The sequence below is a fragment of the Chanos chanos genome, chromosome 6 (assembly GCF_902362185.1).
Source record: "Chanos chanos chromosome 6, fChaCha1.1, whole genome shotgun sequence".
NCBI classification, from domain to species: domain Eukaryota; kingdom Metazoa; phylum Chordata; class Actinopteri; order Gonorynchiformes; family Chanidae; genus Chanos; species Chanos chanos.
In genome coordinates, this window is record NC_044500.1 from 16,041,396 (window position 1) to 16,051,172 (window position 9,777).

Genomic DNA, 9,777 nt, shown 5'->3' on the forward strand with positions numbered 1-9,777 from the left:
TTTTCAAAGAGCAGATGATGCTGAGGCCTCTGAAAAGTAAAGAATGATGGAGCACATGCATAAACACAGTCACTTATCCGTCTATAACTGTTTCTTTGTGCACATGTGCAATCTAAACTGCTAATCTTGTGGTAAAAATATATGATTTGACACCAAAATGGGTGTATCCTCATTATTTCTCCTTCTGGCTGAGGGACCTGAATTCATGTTCCAAGTATTTTCTTCTCATTTTCTGTAATAACTATATGACTTTTAATTGCAGCAAAATGACTAAACAATTTTGTCCACGTTCTTCACCAAAGCGGCTGTTACGATATTATATCCCTTATTTGGCGAAAAGCTTAAATGTTAAACTTGGTGGTTAAAATATCTACTGAAGAAGATATCTTGAATATAGATGCATGCGTAATGTCTTAACTCAGTAATTTTTATGATAGTGAACAACACAACAACAGATATAATATAAAAGAGCCTCAGTTATGTACTAGTGACTCTCTGAATTGGGAATATCTCTCAACCTCTCCTTTTCATTCAGCAAGCCCTGCTCTGTCAAACTGATCGTATTCAGTTTTAGCCCTTGAAAGGGGTGAGGATCTAGTTTCCTCCAAGAGGCAGCATTGTGCTGAGGCATTGAAATGACTGGCTAGAAGCAAATCCCTTGAGCCACTATGAAAGAAGCAGCAGTAGCAGCAGAACCAACAAGCAAAGAAGAATAGATTGTTCAGAGCCAGATGTCATTGATTTTACACAACATTAGTTAGTTTTAGTCTCTCTCTCTCTCTCTCTCTCTCTCTATATATATATATATATATATATACACACACATACACACATATTATGTATATATATAAATGTGTGTGTGTGTGTGTGTATATATATATATAAAAATAACTACATAACTTTCAAAGGACAACACAAAACTACTACTGGTTGACTTTTCTGATAAAGTAACAACTATGTTAAAAAGTAGCGTGGTATTATATGCTGAACAACCTTGTATATCATGCTGCTGAATCTCACAGCCTACAAAAATCAGTCTTTCATAAACCTACTCGACTTTTCTCAGAAGCATTCCTTATAAAAAATATTATACAAATGTTTTCAAGACTAGAAAAATGGCCCACTTACCTGCACAATACTTATATCCTCTTTAAATAATCGAAATAAACCGTAGTTATTCCGTTGAGGGAGAGATATACAGTATAATACTCCGAAAAATCTGACCCAGGCTTGAGGCAAATTGTCACAACGCTGGGTCCATTACTGTAGCTGCAGGTTACTGTCGTTGATGCTGAAATAAAACTGAGTTCTGTTAGCCGAAACTATTCCTTGTGCGGTTATTGAAAAAAATTACAGGTCCCCAGTTTGAGACAGCCGCTTCCAGTTACAAGTGATGCCGTTTCCAGCTATGTAAATCCTTACCAGAACAGAGCAGCCAAACGTATTGTCCAACCTCAAATGCTGAAGCTGAATGCTGAAACGCCGTAAACAGCTTGTTACACAGCAGACAAATGCAGTTTGAACGTATCGGACATACTGTACAGTTAATGCCCACTCTGTTGTTATTTCTTCTGAATTTAATAAAATGTTCGCAGTGTCATCAGTATTCTTAGTAATGCAACATCTTGTATGCTGCCGCCGTGCAGTGGCATCTATCGCAGAAGTCCGGCGGAGTACAGGGCGTTACTTCAGAGTAGGTACAGCTCAAAGATGCACAGTACGGGGGGCAATGGCAAAGCGACACGTCAAAGAATCAAGCGGTCTTTAGAGAAAGCTATGTGTCACAGCACAGTATCTGAGATATACGTTGAAAATATATTTGAAAAACAAAAAAACAAAAAAAAAAAGAAAAAAAAAACCCAAACAGAATCCTACGGTTTTTTTTTTTACTTCTATAACAGACATTTACTGCTCCGAATTTGAGAGGAAACTCTCAGTCAGAGATCAGATATTTTTTCTATTTATATTTATTGTGACAAAAGAATACTCAGAATTAACATCTTGAAGTATCACTCACTGTGTCTGTGTGTGTGTGTGGGTGTGTGTGTGTGTGTGTGTGTGACTTAAAAAGAACCATCTAATCATTGTCACCAGACGCTTTGCAAAATGGGGGGATTCAATGGCAACATGCCATGACCAGTTAGCGACATTGCAATAGGAACAGGTCAGATAGCTGGGACACACCTTAACAGGTCTGGACTTGAGTTCCTACGGATGTTATCATCAACTGTTGTGTCAAGATGTCAGAGTCTTGGCCTGTATTTGTTACATTCCATGGAATGGAATGTAACAAATACAGTTTGAGGAGAACACTGTAGCATCACAGTGACCTGAGGAGGTGACATTGTCCTTCAACATCTTCCATTTACGTGCAATATCATACCTTGGAATTTTCAAGATCACACTGATTATTTCGTGATATCTTTCTTTACTTTTTTTTTTTTTTCAATTTAATTTCTGGCCAGTTGTTTGCCAGTTCATGGTAAGATTGACCTACAAACAGAACAGCATACTTATAACACCAATACATTTACACCTTAGTTGTCTTTTCCAAGTACATTATGGATTTACTCAGGAATTTGATCTCTTTTTCCTGCAAGATTGTGACAGTTTAATATTGCAGGACCAATCCTTCCTACAGCATATTGGCCACCAGGGGTCACATTGTTCCTCATATAACTCACTGATTTATTAAAAAAAAAAAAACGCCAACACCTTTAACTCTTGCATCACTGATGAGTGTGTTGTGCCCAGGCATAAAATAGTACCATCTTAATAATGCCTAAAAAACAAGTTGCAACAATTAGAATTTCAAAGATAGGTGCTGAAAATGAAAAAAAAGGACATTGTATCACACTGTTTTAATCAAGTGCATATATGTAACGCACAAAGATGAGTGGAAAAAGAGAGTAAGATGTGAGATGTCTCTGGATAGATGTCTTTGGTTTGGTGCTGCCATGCAGACGCAGTGGCTGAGTCACTAAGCCTGACTGATGTGTGTGCACTCTCAGTTGCCTATACACAGGGCTTTGTTTTCACAGCGGGGTAGAGCCTAAAAGGTGAAAAAAAATCTTTTTCAGAACTTGGTATTCTTATTCTCTCTCTGTCTTTGCATCTGCTGGTGTTATGAAGTTATAAAATTTATACTCAGTCTTTTTGTGAAGTCAGTATTCTGCATAAAATATTTGAGGGGATTTATCTAGCATGGATCCACTGCAGGACTATTAAACTTTGTCTTCAATCTCTGAGGCTCTGCTGAGTTTCCCTTCTCCTGCAAAAGGACAGATTTATATAGCGGAAAATGGTTCTACACAGTCCTCAGTGAGGGTTTTTTTTTTCTGTTTTAGTGATGCTTTCAAGATAATTTTAGTAGTATTGCATGGGTCAGTACAGTGAACTAAACCTGTTTCTTTCTCATTTAAAGACCTGATCATCTCTACATGATTTGAACCTACAGTAAAGGTAACATTATGTTATCACTATAATGGAATATATAAAGAAGTTCAACCTTGTTAGTTTTACCCAATCCTGTTTTTCCCTGTTTAGTTTCCCTCTGTATTTAAGTCCTAGTGTTTGCCTTGTCCATTGTCTATCGTTGTTTGTGTTTTAGAGCACACTGTTACGCTGCACCTTTTTGTTATTGGTTTTTTGTTCCTGTTCCACACCTGTATTTTGATCTTCAGTTTACTAGTAAAGTCCTCCTTTTTTCACCGTCATCATCGTGTCTCTGCACTTGGGTCCTGAACCACACCACAAGCGTGACAATGTTATGTTTGGTGTGTGCTGACGGTGTTGTTGCGACACTTGAATTTCCCTCAGGATTAATAAAGTATTTCATATTTGTATTCGTATTCATAATGTACTTGGTAATGCCAAGTATTGCATGCCGTTTATATTATATTTTTATCAAAGTCTCTCATTTATGTCCTATGCCCAAATTATTTTACAATACATTTTCATCGTTTACACAAAGGAGGAAATTGATCAAGATAAAATCGTCGTTACGGCAATGGTGAAACCCTAGTGTAGTAACTTCCTTTTTGAAGACATATAAAATTTCTGTGCTTAATTTATTTGTAACTATAAACTCACCTTCAATTCAACAAAGAACAGCTTTTTGTAACAAACTAGCCTGACAGGTAACATTTCAGAAAAGTGACCTTGCAAGCACATGAATCAGTAGGTGTTGACTATAAAGGACCTGAGCCAGAGGGTTAAAATTAAAAAATTCAGAAGGAAGGATGAACGTGATACTGACAACTTTCCTCTGCACATCTCTGTTTCTGATGGTTCCCAGGATCCTGACATCAGGTAAAAAAGCTGAAAAAGCCCTTTAAATCCCATATCATTTGTAGTAATGGTTTACCCCAAAGCAAGACTTTTAAATTGTTTTTAGAAAATGTTTCACACAGCCAGTGAAACCAATTGTCAATGCTTGTAATTACTGTTTTTTTAATTACTTATTTATTCATCTATTTATTTATTGCTCACATACTGTTGCTTGTAAATGTTAGTTTGGTGTATATCTGGTCCGCAGATCCTATTGGACCATATCCAATTCATCTGGTGGTATATGACACTATCACAAATGTACCAAATAAGACTTATACCACGAACATTGTGTACAGAGGAATCCTTATTGGTGCCATGACGAGACTTCAAGAATCAGTGAGAGACTTCTCGTGAGTGATTCAAGTGATAACTTTACGAATCTGTCAGTGTAATCATTTGCCTGTGAACTAATGCTGTGTAAATTCATCAGGTGTCAAGAAAACATTGCCTAAAGTGCCACTTAAGCCGCATAGTGAGATTTAATGATGTCAGAAATATATTTCCCAATTTTAGGGAAAACCAACAGTTACCATATGAGTTCAGATAACTGACATTTGCCAGTTCAGGAAAGAAAGTTATAGGATATGTATGCAGAATTAAAAAAACAGTGAAAATGATGCCTCTTTAAATACTGACTTATTTCTTCAGTTTCACTGTTGAAGAAACCGTTGACTATGGACCGTACCTTGTGAGTGTGAATGGACTGGCAGGAGACAAAGCCAGTCGTACATACTGGGAGCTCCTAGTCGAGCTCCACAATGGCACCATCATAAGGCCTGATGTGGGTAAGTATTGATCAAATCCCAACTAATTTCTTCCTGAGATTATATGAATACAGGTAATATACCTTAAGTGGACTTTAAAATTAATATAAAGTAATGGTTTTATCATGTTGCAGGTGTTGGATGCTACATTCCAAAGCCAAATGAAAAAATCGTCTTTAAATACACCACTTGGTAACCAAGCGAGGCTACTGATTCATCATCTTGCTTATGTATGTACTGCAAAATGATTTAATTAAACTGTAATGATCAAATTAGTAAAGTTAAGGAGTCACTTCAATGAGGAAAATAAACTAAGGCTAATAAGATAATCTCTTCAATCACAAACATAATATAATAATTTCTAACACGTGAAATTCTGACTTATTCATTTTAGGGATACAGCATTACCAAAATGGCGATTTGACATTTGTTGGGTAAAATAAAACTTTCATTTGTGTTTTACTCATAAATCACGTGTTTTTGTATTCATTATGTGTATAATAAACATATATCTTTGAATTGAACACAATGCTCATATTACACAGTAACCATGGTATGTGGTATCTGGCAATTATTTTAATGGATGTAAGGTGCCTAAGGTTTTAGTCATAGCAAGACATTTTCTAGTGATAGCAAGACTTTAGACATATTTCTCTTCACACTTGGTAAACTTACACAGCAGTAGTTTACAAGCAGACGGATTACATGGATAGATTCATACAGTAATTACTTAACTCTCTCATGAAGTCTTTTGCAGTGTGTTGAAGTCAAGTGCGTAGAATTTAGTAGAGACAGTAGGGACATGTCCCTACTAATATCCAACGACTACTGACTTGTCCCTAGCAATAATTTTGATCAAAAAATTAAAATAATAACCACTGTCCCCACCAATGTTGAAACCAAACCTACGCCCTTGGTATTATCTGATACATAACTCTGAACACCTGCTGTGAATGAATGAGAATTACAGCATGTAGCGTAATATTATAAAGACTTCAGGTCCTCCACCCCAATCTCCTGCACTCAGCTGATATGTGAATGGTGTTTGTTGTCCATTAGGAAAGAAGGGAGGTGCAAGGGGTGTTACGTAAGTGTTTTGGATGCCAGAGAGAGAGGAAGGAATGTTTCCAAAGTAACAACACCAAAGCATGCAAGGAAGATAGAGCTGAGTACATTACTCCAATTAAGCACATTTGTTATGTGTAGCAGTTATACGTCAAACTGACAACCTTGAACAAGGGCTGCTAAAACAGAAACGAAATTGTGAAGAAAAAAAGACATTTGGGTGTGCAAATATAAAAGCAAGGTTTACCATCACATCAGTTACGGAATTGCAGCAACTATTCACTGAATGCCATGAAAAAAATATGATCAGTCAAATAATTGACTTTGAATCTGAGCATATCAGCCCATTACCACGACCATGCCATGTACAGTTAGTGACATTGCAACAGGAACAGGTCAGATGGCTGGAAAACACCTGAACAGGTCTGGACTTGAGTTCCGAGGGCCAGTGTCCTGCATGGAACGGAATGGAAACAAACACTGTGTGAGGAGAACATTGTGGCACTGCAGAAACATATCATATCCTACACTCTTTTTCATTCTCAAACTCATTTTCAGTATCATAACTTTGATTTTCTCATCTTTGCTGCCCTGTTTTAGGCAGGAGTTGGCATAATGATGGACAAGAAGTGGAATGAATTGCTCTGTTATGTTGTACGTGTAGCCACGATGCACTTATCAGTAACACAAGAGATGTGTTCAAGATGTAATTTGTTTTGTTTTTAATAAATAATTGAGCTACATGAGGAACAATGAGCCCCTTCGTGGACAATGTGCTGTAGGAAGGATGGGCCCCGCAGTATTAAACTGTCACAGTCTTATAAGAGAAAGAAATCAAATTCCTAAGTAAATACATAATGTACTTATAAAAGACAACTACAGTGTAAGTGTATTGTTGTTATAAGTATACTGTTTTCATTGCACTTTGATCTTACCACAGACTTGATGCAAACAACTGGCCAGAAATGAAATGAAAAAGAAAAATATCTCTATAAATTCAGCGTGACCTTGGAAACTCAATGATATGATATTCCACATGAGGGGATCAGCAAACAGTCAAGATAGAAAACAGTCGAGGCGAATAGTCTGATTCAGAGGATAAGAACTCAGAGTACGACTGTAGAGAGAAAATTGTAGAAGATTGTAGTCTTGTCTTTAACACTGCGCATAACTTATCTCATGCTTGTAAAGGTCCTGTCTGAGTTGTGTATTATTTTTCAGATTGTACATACTGAAAAATCAAAATTAAACATAATAGTTCTTCTCTATTCAAGAAAGAACAATCAATCTCCTAAACACATTTGTAATGTATCTGGTAATGCCAAGTATTGTGCTCTGTTTGTCTTATTAAATGTTATCTAACTTCTGAATTAATATGCCACAGTTATGTTGCAATACATTTTTAATCTTTATAAAACGATATAGGAAATAGGTCATGATAAAATCCAGATGACCTAATGTTCATGGGAACATCCGAGTGTGGTAACGAATACTCTAGAAAGTGACTATGCATTCACGTGACACAGTAAGTGTTAAGTATAAAAGACTTGAGCTGAGGGTTGGAACCCAAAGATTCTGAAGCAAGGATGAATATGATAGTGGCCACTTTTCTCTGCACATGTCTGTTTCTGATGGCTCCTGGGATCCTGACATCAGGTAGAAAAAAGTTAAACAAATATCCCATCTTTTTCTCACTTAAAACGTAAGGTTTTTTTCCTCACTGGTGCCTATAAATGTTAGTTTGATGTGTGTCTGTGCTTCCTTTTCCACAGATCCCAGTGGACGATATCCATTTCATCTGGTGGTATACAACAGCATCAAGGTGTCAAATAAGACTTACACTCCAGAGATTGCGCACAGGGGAATCCTTATTGGTGCCATGAGAAGACTTCAACAGACCGTGAACGACTTCAAGTGAGTGATTCGAGTAATTATTATATGAATGCGTTCGTGTAATACAGCTGCCTGTGAACTAACACTGTGTAAATTCAGCAAGTGTCAAAAGAAAAATGCCTAAGGTGCCACACAAGCTGCTGTGTATCAGAAATGTACATTAAAAGTTTTTGTGAAAACTGACTGTTACCATGTGAGTTTAAATTACTGTATTACTTATTTGCCAGTTAAAGAAAGAATACTGAAGGACATATATGCAAGAGTAGGTAAAGAGTGAAATGATACTTCTTAGAATACTGACTTATTTCTTCAGTTTCACTGTTGAAGAAACCGATGACTATGGACCGTACCTTGTGAGTGTGAATGGACTGGCAGGAGACCAAGCCAATCGTACATACTGGGAGCTCCTAGTCGAGCTCCACAATGGCACCATCATAAGGCCTGATGTGGGTAAGTATTGATCAAATCCCAACTAATTTCTTCCTGAGATTATATGAATACAGGTAATATACCTTAAGTGGACTTTAGAATTAATATAAAGTAATGGTTTTATCATGTTGCAGGTGTTGGATGCTACATTCCAAAGCCAAATGAAAAAATCGTCTTTAAATACACCACTTGGTAACCAAGCGAGGCTACTGATTCATCCAAGTATTGACCAAATCCCAACTAACCTCTTCCAGAGTTTTTTACAATACAATCATTGTTAACAGAATGAGGAATTGGTCATGTTAAATCCAAGTGTTGTAATGGTGCCGGTAACATCCAATTGTGGTAACTTCCTTATTGCAAAAACATTTCGAAACTTCATTAAGTGGCAATGATAAACTTACTTTCAGTTCAATCAGGAATAAGAACAGCCTTATGTAGCAAACTAGCCCAACAGATATCATTTCAAAAAAGTGACTTTGCAGATGATAGGTGTGAACGATAAGGACCTGAACCAGAGGGTTAAAATTCAAAAATTCTGAAGGAAGGATGAACGTGATACGGACAACTTTCCTCTGCATGTCTCTGTCTCTGATGGCTGACTAAACTGTAAGTCAAATTAGTAATTTGCTTCATACAGTAATTATCCATAAGTCATCCACAGTGTGCTGAAGTCTCCTTGTGGCATCAGCATAAATATTAATAAAATAAATGGACTACAAATGTAAAACAGCAATGGCTCCTAGAGTGATACTTTACCATTAAAATCTATTAAAAACACTTCTGTGACACATGACACGTTGACAAGTGAAGACTACTAGAGGAAACAAACCTTCCATTTGATAAAGAAAACTTTCAATTCAGCTTAAGAGGATCAGTAGAAGACATTTGGTGAAAATATTATTGTTAAGACACAATTCACAAAGAAAGAGCGTTTTTACCTTTCACAAAACATGAATACACAAAAAGGCTCAGTTCATAAAAGCGTTTTATATTTGCATTAAGTGTAACATGCAAAAGTGCATTAAGTGTAATGCAAAAACACAGGCATACACATATGACATGCTGCTTTATTATGTACACAATCTATATGCAGAGTACTATTCATTTGTCGTTTATTAAAATGGTATTTAAAACTTTGCATTATTAAGTATTTAAAGCTTGATTTGACCAAAAGCAGCAGTGGATGCATCTGCATTGTGAAAATAAAACCATGACACTTCATACTAAACTGATGGGTGTATAATTAGTGTTATAACCTGATTGTGTCACTGCTGGGCTGCATTGTTTCCTT